The sequence below is a fragment of the Condylura cristata genome, unplaced genomic scaffold, assembly GCF_000260355.1.
Source record: "Condylura cristata isolate star-nosed mole 26May11 unplaced genomic scaffold, ConCri1.0 scaffold00005, whole genome shotgun sequence".
Taxonomy (NCBI): domain Eukaryota; kingdom Metazoa; phylum Chordata; class Mammalia; order Eulipotyphla; family Talpidae; genus Condylura; species Condylura cristata.
This window is the reverse complement of record NW_004567106.1, coordinates 48667958-48685644: the sequence shown is the minus strand read 5'-3', so window position 1 is coordinate 48685644 and position 17687 is coordinate 48667958.

The following is a 17687-nucleotide window of genomic DNA, read 5'->3' as shown; positions in this document are numbered from 1 at the left end:
CAGGAGTTATCCACAGGCAACTAGAGGACAGTACTAACAGAGAACATTCATTGAAGTGCACTGAGTTAGATAAAGAAAAATTCTTCCCTTTTCTTTTGTTATCAGTGGATGCCTTGCAGGCAACACTATTGTTCTTAGAGCAGAAAGCCATTACAACAGTGAGCAGACCCTTATTTCCCCCAATAACATCAGTCTCGCTAGGGAAGACTGGGCTGGGGCAATGGAAAAGCACAGGTAAGGGTTCAGTCATCTAGAACTCAGGCTCACATGCCTCAAGTGTCTTGCCAGACCACTTGGCCGATTAATGGCCTTTCTGTGCTTGAACACCCCACTTTATGAATCCACACCTGCTTAACATAAACTCCTTTCTTTTTGCCAGCATCTCTAGCAAGATACATACAGGCATGTGACCTAGATTCACCCATTAGGAGCGTCCTAGGCTGGTTTCACTTTGGAAGACGACACAGTTAGAAGGCAACACCCAAGCACTTCACGCCAGACAACATGCTGGTAATGGCAAGGGAGGTGGTCAGCTTCTGAGGTGGCAGTGCAATGGTCTTGGAAAGTGCCCCAGGCTCAGGGTCAACTCTTAGCCCATAAATCCCTGCCCTGGCCTAGCACAGCAGGAGGGCCTCTACCAGACCGGCCCACTGACTGAAATTACATCTTGCTTCTCACTGGAAAACAGACCCCATTCTCTGACTTCCTGGAAATTCTGTGATCACATCGTATCTTTAAAAAATTTCTTTTCTGCTCAAATTAGCAAGAGTTGATTCTGTAGCTTGTAAATAGCATCCACAGTAGCAATTTCTTCTGAGATTGGGAAGAATTTGCCCCGAAGCATTTACCCACACACATTGATTAAGAGATGTGTCAGACTCTGGGGACGCAAACACTTGCAGGACTCATTCTCAAGGCTTTAAAATGCAGGGAAAGAGATCTTGGCAAACCAAAGTGGCCATAACAAAAATGCAGGGGTGGCATCATGGAGGTCAAAGGACAGGGAAGAAAGAAGACAGCAGGCCAGGGATAAACAGTTGTATTTTGTGTAGCTGGGCAGTGGGACAAGGGCAATGACAACAGCATGAGCAAGGGCCGGCATGCTGTGGTGGCCCCTAGAGGACAAAGCACTGGGCTGAGTGGAGAGAGACAGAAATTTCAGCTTAAGAAACCATCAAAGAGACTGCTAACCTCACCTGAGTGTTTACAGTGTGTATTGTTGTAAATGGCTTATGCTGCATTAACTCATTCGCACCTCACATCATCTCAGGAGATAGCAGACTCCATCATCCTTGCTTTATAGACAAAAAAAATGAGGTACAGTTAGGTGGTATGTCTGAGATTTCTCTCTTTCTCTCTTTCTTTCTCACTCTCCCAATGCATACACACACACACACACACACACACACACATGCACACGCACACGTGCACACAGTAGGGAGTATCAGAGAGGTAGTTCTAGCTCCTTGATCCAGCTGCATGCTCCACACTCTACCTCTCTAGCTACTATGGTCAGATGGAAGCCAGTTCAGAGAGGACTTTATATCTCGTTCTAAAGGAGTTTGGACATGACTTCTCTAGCATATTTCTGTCTGTCTGTCTCTCTCTCTTTTTTTTTTTCTCTCTCTCTCCAGGGGCCTGCCATACAACCCAAAATAACAAAAAGGGGTGCTCTTGGGGATGTGATTCAAGACCAAAGTAGAAACGGCAAGCTGTAGCAGAATACCTGGAAACAGATCTATACTGGAAACACAGCTCTCAATTTAGCAGCTTTGTGACCCTGGGCAAATTACTTAACCTTTTTTCAAACTTCAGGTTTTTTATAGAAGCTGAGAAGCAGATTGAAAATTCCTATTCCAAAACTCAGATCCAGATGTGTTTTCAGGATTCCTATTTTCTGGACTATAAGGCATAACGTGTTGCCTGTACCATATATTTATTTAAGAAATAAATAAAACCAAGCAAGGTCTAACAAAATCTCCTAAAATAAAATCCAATAATATTTCTGCAGCCAAGCATGAATATCCAAAACAATAATCTCAGAAATTTTCACATTACATTTTCCTGTCAAAGGATTTTAGATCAGGTCAGTTTTATTTTCAAATGAGTTGTGAAAAACTTTAAGGACAGGGAAGGAGAGGGCAGGCTGGGGAAGTATTCAAGGAACCTTTATCAAGTTGTAAAACATAAACAGTTGTTTTTTGTATAGCTGGGCAGTGGGACACTGGTAAAGACAACACCAGGAGCAAGGGCCGGCATGCTCGGCGAGCCTTCAAAGCTTTGGGGGATTTCACAATCAAAGAAAGGAGTTGTGCCCCTCTTAGAATATTATTTGCTTCAGGGTTGTTGTAAGAATTAAGTGAGGCAGTGCATACACAGCACTTTAAACCTGATATTCTTCCTACCACGGACAAGTGACAGAGACTGAGCACTTCAAGTCTGTTCCAGCCTCCAACTTTGGAGACATCAACCTCTCCTTTTTGATCACATGTTCTCATCTTTACAATCTATGAGTCCCATCACCAGTTACAATGCCCACTCCACCACCTTCCCAGGAATCTTAGCAACTTGTCATGCAAACTGTCCCCAAGTTCCCAAGGTGGGTGCTGCAGAATAGCTCTCCCCTCCTCACACATGCAGGGCCAGCCTGGGAGGTGAGAACTCAGCACTCATACCCTGGGGGAAGTTGCCCGGCATCAGAAGTATCTAATTGTTGTTAAAATCCGCAAAAGTGATCATGAAGTAAAAAAGATGGGAAGGACATACCAGCAACAGCCACTCAAGCAGTGATGTGTGCCGTGGACCAGGTCTGGTTCTGCTGGGCCACCTGCCCCACCCAAAGATAGCAGTGTCCACCCCCACTGGCCTGACCTTGTCTCAATCATAACCACCAATCACAGCACCATCCTCAAGTAAGACTACACTTTAAAATTGACTAGGACTCCCACGTACATTATCTCATAGTCAGTACCTCTGTCAGATCTACCTCCTCCACCAGGCTTTATCTCCTCAGCCAACCAGTCTTTCCATAGCAGGCCATTTCCATAAAATGCTGGTTGGTGCAGTCAGTGGAGGCCTGGGTGTCAAAAACGTGGAGTGATAGAATCAAGACATAAAACCCACAGACCCCCTGGGCCAACTCGGGGGTCTCCCTCGGCGGGAGACCATGTTACTCTGACATGAGAATAACTGACTCCTATCAGCCAATAGCGCAGCCAGAAAGATGCTGCGGTATTAGCATTTCCATTGTCATCACCCAGAAAAGAAGTTCCCAAACTGTGACTGAGCCCCAGACTCACCCTGGGAGATTTTTCCAATACAGATTTCCAGGCTCCATTTCCAAGGACGCTGTGGCTGTACATGTGAAGGGGAGGTTGGGAATCTATACTTTATGATTCTCCCTGGGCGATACTGATATAAAGGTAGCCTTGGGAACCAGTGACCTAGAAAATCAGAAACACAAATTATAGAAAAATCACTTTAAATATACCAATTTGTATTTCTGGCAACTATACAATCTCTGATCACACCAGGGACAGAAAGGAAATGACCTTGAGATATTAATACAAACAGCTCTAATAACTACCCACTTTGGATAACCTTTATGGAAATGACAGAGTGACTTTGTGAGGGATGCACAAAATTGTAAAATGGCAAGCCAAAACTAGGACAGATGAATATTGGTCATCTAAAGATGTGTTCAGGCAGCTTCCTAGGAAGGCTCACAGCTCATTCTCCACCTGGCTCTCTCCATTAGCTCCCCTCTGGCCTCCCCCTGCGCTCCCCCAATAGAAGCTGCCTTCACTTACAGGATGACACTTCTGAAATCAAATGGAAACCAAAAAATTACTTCTCTGGTTAGCATCTGTGTGGCAATATGTTTACGCCTCTATTCAGCCCTGAGCAACTGCCAGGAAAGCCAAAAAGAGGGCAAGAGCTCTACTCATCTAATTACTTCAGCAGAAGAAAAATGTGTTAATTAACTGACCTTAATAATTCATATACATCTGAACTGAGGGATCGTTAAGACTTGCACACAAGGCCTGGTGTCTGAATAAAGGATCATCGGACTGATCTCAGGGACAGCCTCACTCTGGAAAGGTGATCTATTTTTGTTTTCTCCAGAACAAATCTACCACCTCCAAAATGATTGAGGAACCTTTCTGCAAATTACAGGTTTGCAGTAATACCTGATTCCTCCAATTTCTTCAGCCCCTTCGGGGGCTGTGAAATATATTTAGAATCACAACAGCCTAACACATTAATTGGATTTCATTATGCTGGCTGCTGATTGGAACATTATACAGTACAGGGGGATGTGACTCTGAGAGTCCTCTGCAGACTTCCAAATCAGAGCGGGGAGGGACAACGTGGCTCACCTCTCTGGGCAGTCGGCTGAGTCAGTCAAGCCACAGCTCTCTATCGAAAATACTGCTGTACAGCAGACAGCCGTGAAACTAGTGCCAACATGACTCGGGGGGGTTGAAGTCAATCTCAGGGGAGGAAAGGGTGCTGGTCATTTCATGCTCCAAGTTATGGGGACCCTACATAAGTACTATACTCACATTCGCCTTCCTGAGGTCTTAGCAGGGGGAGGTAGAGACACACTTTAAGCCCGCAGAGAGGGAGGAGAAAATTAATTGTGGTGTATTTGCAATGGGACAAAGTCATGTTTCAAAAGCATTTATTAGACGATTACAGTGGCATCGCAGACAAGAGAAGCACACCAATAGGAGCTGGAGTCTACTTTGCAGAGAATAACAGCAGTGAGTAGAGAACAGTGGGAGGCTCTTCACTGGGTCAGCAAGACATGATGGTGATGACACAGATGCAGCTGGCTGCAGTGGCAGGGGAGGAACACCTGCCCCTGGCAGCCACTCCAGCCCATCAAGCCAAGGCCATCACTGCAGTGTCTGCCACAGCTGAGCCCAAGTCAGAAGCAGAGCCAGAGGGACACCTGCCTCCCCAGCAAAGGGGACCTTGCCAGAGGCCCAGAGGTGAGAAGAGGCTGAGAGGCTGGCCAGCCCTACAGGACCTCATGCCCGGTGGTGGTGATGAGTTGAATTACACCCTCCCCTTTGCCCCCCAGCTGAAATCCTAACTGCCTCTGCCTCTGAATGTGAGCTTAATGTGAAACAGGGTTGCTGCAGATGTACTTAGTTAAGATGAGGTCACACCAGCATGGGACGAATCCAATGACGGATGTCTTTACAAAAAAAAATGCCGTGTGCAGGGACAGAAGCACACACCAGGAGATGTACAGTGTGAAGCCTGTCCTGTGCAGGCACAAACTATGGAACGTCCAGAGAGAGGACAGATCAGGACGGGTTCCTTCCCTGAAGTTTGTAGAGGGACACATCTGTGCGGACTCCTGATCTGTGGACTTACAAACTACACACCCTGCGCTCTGTCACAGCAGCCCTGGGAGCTAATCCACTGCACCAAGGAAGAGGTCTTGAGTAGGCGGCAAGGACTCGTCCTGGCCCCAGAAGCCAGCGGCCATGCCCCATAGCCCAATTCTGTGGTCTTAGCCGATTCCTCCAGTCACTGCTCAGGGATGCTCAGTGTCTGTCTGTAGGCTTGTGTACATAAATGGGATAGCAGCAGTCAGGTGGTGAGCCCCACCCCCAGCACATGGTAAGGGTTGCTGCAAATGAGTTAGCAGCTCCTGTTAAGGAGCTTCTGAAACAAGTTAGCAAAATGTGACTGGCAGTGGACATCTTTTTCCTCCTAGGTTTTCCTCCACATGAACTGAAGTACACATTTTCTACCATGACAGCTAGAATTATTTATCTGAATGTCTTTTTCACAAATATCACAACTCTCCTCAAATCCTTCTTTCCATATTGCCACTTCAGTAAATCACTGCCAGCTTACAAATCCTCCACGGGCCCCTCCCTTTCACCTACTTCCCATCCGTCTGCATCCACAGGCTTCCCTCCTGGGAAGGTGCCTTGTCCTCCTTGCCCTTTCTGTCTGCTTCACCCCCTCCAGCTATAAATCTTCCATGCTCAGGAGCTGCTCTGCCTGGAGCAATGTCCCATGTGGGCAGGCCCCGCCTTTCTTTAAGGCGCCCCTCATCCTACCATCTCCTCATCCAATTATAGTAAATGGAAATGGAAGGCTGGTTCCCACTCGCACCTGAACATCAACTACCTTCTAACCCTACCCTACCCACAGCTGATAAAAATACATCCTTTAAAAAGCAGAATGAGTCAGATTAACCCAACTTTTCTTAATGCACCCTGAGAAGCTCTGTCTGCAAGTCCTGCACAGAAACACAGCATATGCAAGAGAGAGGTCTGCATGGCTGACTGTTCATGAAAGCAGCTGCCGGGGCTTGTGCCCCTTTGCCCCCCACTGCATCCCCGACTGTTAGGCGCGCCCAGGGAAAAGTCAGCGGGACCCAGAGGCTAGGTGAAGGACGCAGAGCCTCTCTCGGGGTAACACTCAACTGTGGGGCCTCCAAGCCCCAAAATGTTATAGACCTTGCAAGGGTCTTGATTAGGACCACCTAGGCACACTCAAAATCCTGACTTTTCCCCACCACAAACTCCTGAATCCATCCCATGACTTCTTATGCAAACCTACCCGCCCTCGCCCCAGATTGTACATACCCAGGGAGAGGCTGGGTCTTCCCAGTTGAATAAAAAGTCTGTCTCCAGGCCCTCCCTGGTGGCACAGCGGGTTAAAGCACTGCACTGAGAAACTAAAGCCACTTCCACATGAGTTCGATCCCCGCCTGCCCCGGAGGTGACCACATGGCGCGGCAGACCTCTCCTGACCCGCCTGCTGCTCCCCTCAGCAGTGTACTTTGTCGATCTGCCTGTTCTACTCCCCACTCTGTCTCTGGTGAATCCTCTCACCCTCCACATCTCTGGCCTGTACCCCAGTTCTGTATGAATAAATAAATAAATCTTAAAAAAAAAAATCTCATGCCATAAAAAAAAAAAGTCTGTCTCCAAAGACACTGGCCAACTGTGGGTGCTTTGGTGGTAGGAGCATTATCGTAATGTAACAGGGTGGTCCCTAGGAAAAGGGGAAGTTCCAGGTTCCCTGCCCCACCCAGAAGGAGGGTGGAGCTGAGCAGAGAAAAAGGAGAGAAGGAATCAGGAGAAGAAAAGAAGGAAGCTGGATGGAGAGCAAGAAGGAGACCTGAGGAAGCCACATGGAACAGTGAGCATGTGATGAAGAAACCGTGCTTGTTTCCTGACCCTGGACTGGTTAAGGCAGATGTGGGTGAGAGACCTGTAGGGAGGTGACTATGGCAGTGTTTATATTGATTTTGCTCTTTTCCTCCCAGACTTGTCTGGACATTTCTGACCCTTTTCCATGGGTCCCAGCCAGAAGGTGCTTTAGTCTAGTGGCAGGCTTTCAGGCCTTGCTGTGGGCCAACCCCTTTTGGGTTGACTTTTGCCCACGAGGGGATGGGTAACTTCAGGTGTTTGATTTAGAAGTTATATTCCTTGTGTTCTGTATTGTATATTTACTGTATTAAAGTCCCTTTTCATTAAAGTTTTATATGTTTTGTCTTGTTGGCGGCGGATGGCAGAACCCACTTAGAGCAGACAGGTTTTGGGGTTCAGGGGTGCCCCTCACCCCCTGTCCTGAAACAGATTTGGGCTGTCCTATAACAGATTCAGCACAGCAAGGATGTAAGCCATAGGCAGTTACCTGGAGTATGAGAGCAACACTGACTTTGGGGGGCCCTGCGCCATGAGCCCCTCCACCCACCTAAGAGGTCACTAAAGTTATGGGAAGCTCTAGTGTAAGAACGAGTGGGGGACTTCAGTCCTGCGAAAGTGCACTTTGCTGCCCCTCCCAGGAAGAAATGCGGGCACTCAGCAGGGTGGGTTTGAGAACCTTCAGAAGGAATGGTTCTGCAGCAGGAAGGAAGGAGTTCCCTGCCTCCAGCCACAGCCACTTCTGTTGCCTCCCTGCCTGCATGTATGTTTGTATTCCAGGCTCAGACATCTACTAGGGCTACACAGATCCCCAACTTCCTGGCTGTGGTGCCTACTTTATTTGCGGGTTTGCTGCCATCATCAGGAAGGCCCCCGGAGCAGGAGCAGTGGCAATTCAATGATGATGTAGACAAGAAGGCCTGGGGTCCTGGGAAATTTTGCTTGGGAGGGGAAAATGCAGAAAGCGGAATATTATCCAAGGGAGGCATTAGAGCTCTTGAGATCCCTAACCCATCTTCACGAAGAAAAATTAAAGGCTCATTTAGACTACAATCAAGTAAGGGATATTACAAACGGAAAAGCAGTATGAATCTGCTAGGAAAATGAAATTGGAAGTTACTGAGCCAAACCGGTGTGACAGCTGTGTGCTCTGGATAAAGACTGCTGGATGATCTAGAAGATACCACTGGGGTCGAAGAAAATAGAAACTGAGATGGGGAAAAACACCCTGAGAGAAATAAACCTCAAAGGTCTTACTGATTCTATTGAATAGAAAATTATTCCTTTCACCGCAATCAGTAATACCTTCTTTCCCCATCAGAGAAGGGCTTACCCCTTTCAACAGGTTTACCACTGGCCGTCTACAGAGCCTGGTGGGAGGGCTGTTCAGAGTTCATTTTCCTAATCTGAGACTTGCCGGCCGGCAGAGGTGAATGGTTTCCTGGTATTCTAGAAATCTCCACCTTTTTGCTCCTCTCCCCTTCCCAAAGCACCATGCACACAGCCTTGCCACCTCCACCAGCCCTCCCATTCTGAAGTCAGCTAACCTGACATGATGCTGGACCATCATCTCATATTCAAAAGCTGAGCTAATGAAAGTGCCTTTCCTTCAGTCCTCCTAATCCACCAACCAGGTCTACTTCTGGGCTAACTTTTGATAAAAGGGCCTCTGCTTTCTCACTACCAGACTGAAACCACCACATTACTTTCTACCTTCCCTTTACCACCCACTGGGTAGTAAAAAATAAGCCTTGCCCAAACAGAGATCTGAACTTTGCCCCTGGCTCCTGGGAGGTGATGCTTAGCCCTGGAAATGCCTGCCTCTGCAGAGTCTTTGTTTACCTGGGGGGGTTGGACCCCACTAGATAATCTAACAGTGCCATTTATGGGGCACCAAGTAGGTGCTGGGTTAGAAAGGATTTTTTCACACAACCGCTGTTAGCCCACATGCTCTTTGGAGCCTTAAGTGGCCCTAAGGGCCCCGACTCCTCTGAGGTTGTCAAGTTATGAGGGAGTGGGGTCACATGCAGAGGCTTGGTTGTGAGCGCTCCAGTGGGGGGTGGGGAGGGTTTGGTTTGGGGAGGAGACATGCCACCTCCTGGTCACTAGTCCCCAATTACCTCTGGCTATGTGAGTCTTCTTAGTTGAGGTCCCAGACATTGGGAAGCAGAGGAGACCTAGTTCCACTGTGCCCTTCCCAAATTCCTGACCTACAAATTCTATGTAGTGTAATAAAGTGGTGCTATTTTGCCACAGAGTGTTTGGTCAATCTGCTACCCAGCACTATTAACTAATCTACTTTCCTGGCCTCCTAGGGCTGGGTTAGGCTCCTGTTCCCCAACCTCTCATGGCATCTTGTACCCTTTCCATCTTAGCTTCCAAACTGACACGTCTCTACCCCACACTAGCTACAGCTTGTGAAGTCATTGACCTGGTTACCTTGTGCATCTAGATCTCAACGCCACACAGTGCCTGGCAAAAATGACAGTAATAATTGTCCAACAAATCTCCAGTAATGACGCTTCACCAGGGTGGTGAAGACTTGCCAAGAGAACCGCATGAGAGGGAAAGAAAAGAAACTAAACAGTGGAGAACAAGCATCCGTGAGTCAGGTGTTTCATCTTCCTTCTGAAGAGAGGCACCTCAGGTCAGTGCAGGGTTAACAAGAGCCTCAGTCCAATTCCACTACAAAACCAGCTTTCAGTTGGTGAATTTTTCATGAAAGGAAGGTAAGCTCTGCACTGGAAGAAAGATCCAGATAGCAGAAAGGCTAAAAGGTCAGAGCTATGGTTCTGGATGGCAAATTATACTGTGAGTTCAGACCACAAAGGGACTCCGAGAGAGAAACAGTGTCTGCCGACCTTTATCTAAGGCCTGGAATCAATTATTAATCATAGAACCTGACCCAAATCTATTGAGGCTAGAAATGAATGCTGTTTTCAACAGAAACTTTTATGACACTCAGAAGATCGGGGGGGATATGGCTGAGGTGTCACAAAAGGAAAGGAGCGAAAGGAGCAAGAAGATTTGTTTATTACATAAGGAAAATTTAAAGGAACTTAGGTAAGGAGCTAACATTTTATTCAGAGCAGTAATTGGAAATAATTTAATTGCTCATCCATGTAAAAACAGCAACAACAAAAAACACAACGAAGGAATATTTTCTAATGTTATTCCCTAATTAGAAGTAGGGGGAAATGGATTAAAATGTGTTTTATGGCATGTAAAATAATTACTGTCAATTACTAACAAGATTTAGATAAAAGAGACAAGAGCTTACATATTAAAATGGAGATTTTTTTAGAAATAAACTCGAAATTCAATTTGTAAAAGCTATTTGATAGAAAAGAATTATACCTTTGGAGATTTTCCTCTTTCCAGTTGAGTTTTCTTTCTCATAAGTAGCAATATAAAAAAGGAGTTGTTAATAAATAAAATAGCCCACAAACATTGGAATTACATCTTTGCTAAAAGATGTTATAATCAGAGAGGACTAGGGTCATGCAAAGGTTCAAAACAGTTATTGAAAAAGGGTCAAACTTCTAATGATTTCTTGTATATATAAAACACATACAAAATATAAAATTCAGCAGTATAAGGTATAAACTACAAACTAAGTCTTCCTCTAACAGTGTTCTTTAAATGCCCAATCTAAATGAAAATTTAGACTCTTAGTTATTCTATTTTGGGCTGACTTCAAGAAGAGCATTAAGAGTAATTTTCTGTGTTTGCATAAAGAAAAAAAAATCTATCCAATTTGATGTGTAATGTTATTATTACAATCACTTTCTATTTTAATTCAATTATTCTGAATTGAGTTACTTTCCCTCCTCCTAAGATTTTGAGACTTAGGACCATGGCAAAATTCTACCACCTAGTGGAAAAACTCTCCATTTTTAGGTTCTTTTTAGGATTTAGGCACATTTTACTGTTAGGTTATTTTAAAACATTGTCTGAAATCTGACTGCAAAACTCAGGTTGTTGGAATAGGAAGCTGTGTGGGAAGGGGAGGAGCATTATCTGCTATATGCAGGCAGGAGTGTGGTGCAATGGCATGAGGTGTAGAGGTGTAATTCTGTTCCCCTAGAACAGGGTTGCAATGCAACATTACCACAATAAACATAATTTAAAACAAGTAAATAAAACTTTGTCTTAGGGAATGAACTGTTAAATACAGATTTTTTTTTCTTTTACCAGCCTGGGGCCATCATAATTTGGGGCTGGAGATAGAACGCCCTGAAACCCAGATTTCATCCAGAAGGAAGGAAATGTGAAAAAATGCAAATATAATCTTTGAACATCAACTCATGCTGATTTAATGCTGTAATGGACTGAGGCCTCCCAGGGAAATTAACCATTTTCTTTCACCTTCTCTTTCCCTTCCCTATTGCTTTTACTAGGTCCCCAGTCCAATTCTTGCTGCAAGTTTTGTGCAGTCAAAACTTTAATCAATGAAAGCATATGTGAGTTGTAACTGTAAGAATTGTGGCAATTTTGCCATTTTTTAGATAGACAAGTTACTGGAAACCTAGGGATTTACTTCCATTGTTAAGATTTTTTCCCCCTTTTTGTGTTCACTTAGTGTTGATAACACCAAGGTGTAGGCTCAAGTGGGTAACATCAGGCACTGTTTTACTCTCTCACACATCTACATCTTTCTACAGGGTTAGCAACATGGTCAACACACCCTATTTCTTCATTTCCCTCAAGCTTGGAGACAGTCCCATTTCTTCAGTAGATTGCAAGATGCATTTTAGAAAGCAAGTATGTCTAGTCACAGACAAGATTTTTTGATGATTCATTGAGCATGACTGCCCCATCACAGGCAATAGTTTTGACTGCACAAAACTTGCAGCAATAACTATGGACTGGGGACCTCATAAAAAATCTGTGAATTGAGACACAGGAATAGTGCTTTCACAACTCCAAGGGCCTGTCTTCTATACCTTCTGAGTGTCTGCTTACCTAAATATGCTGGAGCTTATTACACATCTCTTGATTTACTTGAATATTCACTTTGGAAGTCCTTCACCATCAAATACAGTGTCCTATTTCCTCAAATCATCTTCTACCCTCAGACTTCACACTCTAGAAAGCATCTACCTAAATTTCCTACCTGGTGTATAAATGCTCTGTCTCTTGAACATATGCCTTCCCTTTTCTTCCCGCCTCCTCAGTCAAGGAAAATGCTGGCTGTCTCTTGTCAATGGACTCCCTCCTTTGCCTTTATAAATTAAGATTTACTCATCTCGTAAGAAGATGAGCTCATAAATATGTTATTTGCTCCTATTTTCCAATCTTCTGAAGTCCACATCCTACCACACTCTTGCATACCACACTCTTAGTCACCAACACCATCCACATCTAGAATTTATGTCCTTGCTTCTGGCAAATATAAGTCCAAATAAATGTTACCTCTCCCTTTTCAATTTCTCCCATAGTATTTGGTAGTTGAATATACATGTTTATGACACTATGGCATCCCATTTATCAATAAATTTTTAGAATTCATCCAGATTAAGATGTTACCAGGATGAGCTCAATGAAGGAGTAGGATATAATACAGCTGAAGGACTTATCATTCATCAACCCACAATAAAACCTTTTTCTCTTAAAGCTACATGCCAATAGCCAGGCCCACAAAATATGGCCTCAGGCACCAATTCAACCACACATGAATGGATCCAAAATAGTTACCCAGATAAGTTAAACCTCAGATTCTTCTAGAAATTTGGAAAGGGGTTCAAAGAGAGCCCAATTGTTTCTAGAAATAGGATATATAAACTCATCAACTATCAAGAAATTATTCCACAGGAAAGCAGAGATCGCTGCACAGAAAAAGAAATGTTAAACAGAAACAAAATCACAGAGGAAACAGACTAAAGAAATGCCTATTTTGCATCGGTCTTCCTGGTCCCCAGGTTTTCTCACATTCTTCTAGTAAGAAAGTTCCTTTAATATTGGTACTGAAGGTTAGGATGCAGCACTGCAAGCTGACTGCAGCGGCTTCAGTCCAAGTTGGATCCCTCACCCCAGAGGTGACCCACATGGCACTGTGGACCTCCTGCCTCTTGCCCGCTGCTCCCCTCAGCCGTGTACTTCATTAGTCTGCCTGTTCTACTCCCCACTCTGTCTCTGGTGTAGCCTCTCACCACCCCTGCACCTCTGGCCTGTACCCCAGCTCTGTATGCATAAATAAATAAATCTTTTTAAAAAGTTCCTTTAATATTTCTTGTAGTGTGGACCTGTTGGGGGTGAATTCCTTCAGTGTATGCATGCCTGAAAATGACTTTCTCTTATTCAAAAGTACTTTTGCTGAGTAAAGAATAAGCCATTGTTGATGCTGCTGTTTTCACGTTAGTTCTTTAAAGATGTTTCACTATCTTCTCACAAAGGAGGAGAAATCTACTAACATCTTTATCTTTGGTTCTCTGTATCTAACACGCCTTTTCCTCCCCCACTTTGGCTACTTTTAAAATTTTCTCTTTATTACTGGTTTTAAGCAGTTTATGATGTTCTTTGTACTTTTGTATTTAATATTTGAGTTTGAATTTCTTGATTTGTAGGTTTTTGTTTCCATCAAATTTGGAAAATGTTGAGCATTTAGTCTTTCAAACATGTTTTCTCCTCTCCTTTGAGGAGCCCAGTCCTCAAAGGATTGGAGTTATCCTATAGCTCATTCATGTTCTGTGCACCACAAGATTATAATTTACCACAAGATTTTAACCACCATGAGGGCAGAGACCATGTCTATCTTATTTATTATGTTGTATCTATTCTACATTATAAGTAGTGAACATATAAAACTCTGTAGAGAATAGCAATATTGAAGAGGCAGGGATAGCAAGAGGGGCCCTAGAGAGAAATACAGCAGAAATACTAGAAATATGGAAGGAAAACTAGGAGAATAATGGTCCAGAGGTCAAGGAACTGAAGAGCTTCATGAAGGGAATGATCAACAATGCAATGCAACAAGAAGGTCCATTAAACTATCAGTCATTGAAACTATCAGAGAGGTCATCATTGTATGTCCAGTTAGCAAGGACAACATCAATAATAGGTAGGGTCAATGACAGATTATAGCAGAATTTGAGGAAAGGATGCCTTATTTCTTGTTTTGTCACTGTGTAGTAATATTATCTCCTCCACTTAAGGATGGGTGCCATGGGAGAAATGTATTTAAGGAGCTTCATAAATTCTTAATGCTTCATGGACAGTACTTCCCAGCAGAAACCTAACAATGAGATGATTTTGTGTAGATTGTCTTGTACTTCCTAAATGTAAGATCAGAGAGGCTCCTTCCAGAAATTTCCCGAAATTCTAAAGAAGCCCATCCCTAGAACCTGTGGAAAACTAATCCATGGCCTCACATCTACTCTCATCGTATTTCTATGAATAACAAAGGAGCCACTCATTAACCACCTGCTTACCCAGTGCTAGGCATCATTTTGTTCAGTCCTCACAGCTAATAGCTATCTGTAAAGGCAGGTGTTATTCCCATTTTACTAGATAGAATGACCACAGCTCAGAAAAGGTAAGTAACTCAGCTAAAGTGATACAGCTTGTGAGCAGTAGCACCAGATTCACAGATAGTGTTCAGCCTCACAGTTCTTAGTCTTCACCACCATCTAGGTGGCCTTCGAACCTGGTGGTCACGTCCCCCGCTAAAGCCCCCAATAGCCCCATGTCTGAAGCAACCATTCACTCTCTCCCTGTATGTTCTTTCTTGCCTTTTTCCTTTCTTTCAAATTGACCTCCTTCCCCTGAAATAACCAGCTGCCACCAGGTGTCCCTCCTCTCCTATTCGTGAGCACCACTTTGTTATAATTGCATATTGAAGGCCAGGCAGGCAGCCTGGAAATTCTTCGGGGCTTAATTCAATTACACAAATTCACATTATTGAACACTGTACTACACCCTGAGGATGCCCAAAAGAGAAAGTCATATGAAGGGCACAACACAAGTACACAATTACAAGACAAAGTCTGAGAGGTTCAAATGTAGTTCTAAGCTCAGAGAAGTGATGGGGTGGTGCGCGTGGGAGTGATGTCTAAAAGAAATGTGGAAAACCTTGGTTTTCTTTTTCTTTTTAAGATTTTTTTATTTATACATACAGAACTGGGGTACAGACCTCCTAACTACAAATGAATTCTGTAGATCATCCTGAACATGGACATTCTTATGCAAATGTACACTCTCATGCAAATGTTACACACAGAACTGGTGTACAGGCCAGAGGTGCAGTGGGTGAGAGGATCTACCAGAGACAGTGGGGAGCAGGACAGTCAGATCTACTGAAATATACTGCTGGGGGAGCAGCGGGAGGGTCAGGAGAGGTCTGACCTACCGATGCCATGTTGCATCACCCCGCTAGCCGGGATCAAGATGTTGCTCCAGTGACTATGATAACGTCATGGTGCTGCACTTTTACCCGCTGTACCACCCAGGAGGCCCAAAAAACCTTGGTATTCCATCATCTATACCAAATGAAGGTTTTTAAAAGATCTAGATTATATCTCAAAGGTTACCTACTGTTGTTTCTATCTTTTCCCCTGATTCTGTAAGAAACTTTTTTTGAGCCCTTAAATGTATTTATAATATTTCAGAAGTTGAGCCCAATTAGTCTCTATTTGCTACGTTGGGAGTTCAGGAGAGCGAATGCAGAGTAGGATTCTAACTTAAGGTGTGGCAATATTTAAAATCATTTAGGGACAGAGAACAGTAGACATTTTCAGCACTTGAAAAGCCATAATTAAATTTTTATCTGCTTTTTATCAATAATTTGGCTGCCTCCTTTTGTTTACTTGACAATAAAAGTTCTGTGGTGCCAGTATAAACATTCCAGAGGAAACATCCTGATGGAGTAAACTTGTTATAATCCATTTCTTTTAAGGATTTATGCAAGAACAGTGATTTATGTTTCAAAATTTAAAAGGTGGCTAAATCAGAGACAGCTAAGAAACAAGCAAAAGTGAGGCTCATTCCTTTCCCACAGCCACTTCACTCTTCATCTGCCCAGGGACACTGGAACTATCTTCCTCCATCTACTAAGACTTCAAAGGCCACAGCCTTACAGGTAGGCTGTTTAACACCATAGCTATTTTTCCTGTCCTTCCTCTGCTCAGGTTTCTTGCCCTTTGGGATTCCCAAGTTCTCACACCTACTACAGTCAGAATAGCCCTAAATGGCACTTAAGTAGGATCCTAAGCCATTTGCAATTGTAAAGGTGAGGACAGGGAGGGTGGCAGAACAGGGAGGGATAATACAGAGGAGGAAGTGTTCTTCTGAATCCTTCAAGGGAATCTTTCACAAGAGTTTAATACTCTCCCCTGGGAATTAACATAATATTCGCAAATGATCCGGCCTCCCTTTAATACTTATTATTTGTGACTTGTAAGTAAAAGAGCCTGAAGAATTTCCCATCAACTTCACTATTCTTTTTTTTTTTTTAAAGATTTATTTATTTATTTATTCATACAGAACTGGGGGACAGACTAGAGATGCGGAGGGTGAGAGAATTCACCAGGGACAGAGTGGGGTGAAGAACAGGCAGATGGACAAAGTACACTGCTTAGGTGAGCAGCGGGCGGGTCAGGAGAGGTCTGCCACACCATGTGGTCACCTCCGGGGCAGGCGGGGATCGAACTCATGTGGAAGTGGCTTAAGCTTCTTAGTGCAGTGCTTTAACCCGCTGCGCCACCAGGGAGGGCCCAACTTCACTATTCTTAACAGTAGCAACAGTCTGCCATGTTCAGGGGAAATCCTGAAAGTCAGGGAGGTTCAGAACATGCTCAGGGCCACGCTGTTACTCAAGCACAGTACCAGAATCCAAATCCAGGTTTACTCTATACCCATTAACCATCCAGCCAACCCACCACACTCAGCATCAGAGTCATCACAGCAGCCTGTGAAAACATGAATTCCCAGTCCCAACCCTGCCAAAGTCAGTTTTTAAGTAGGTCTAGGAGCCTGGGCAGGTTTTCTGTTTGATTTTGTTTTGAGCCTCCCAGGTGAGCCTGGGAAGGACACACTGGAGCACTGCTGTCTGCTGGTCAAGGTTACCGTTATTACTTTTCTGATGCCCAACATCTAATATGCAGGACACACATTTGGAGCCAGGACAGCATCAGCCTCCTGGCACCTCTGCAGGTGCCAGCAGTGTAGCCTTGCCACAGGGCATAGCATATGCACTCAGTTCCCAATTTTACATGGCATTAAGTTTGTTTTGAATTACCTTTTCATCAATTTTTAAAACCCTTTTTATCTTCATAAAAAGTAGAATTGTATTTCAATAATCTTTTCCCTGTCAAGGGAAAATACCGAGAAGCTTTAATCTTCAAGATTAAAGTGGCCTGATGGGATCCCTGGTAAGAATATTTTCACCTTTCTACTTTCACACACACACACACACACACATACACAGACACAAATTTACATTTCCTGATTCTGGAAAAATGGCTCACTGTCCTTAAAGCTGTTTCTGTTTTTCACAGTTTCTATGAG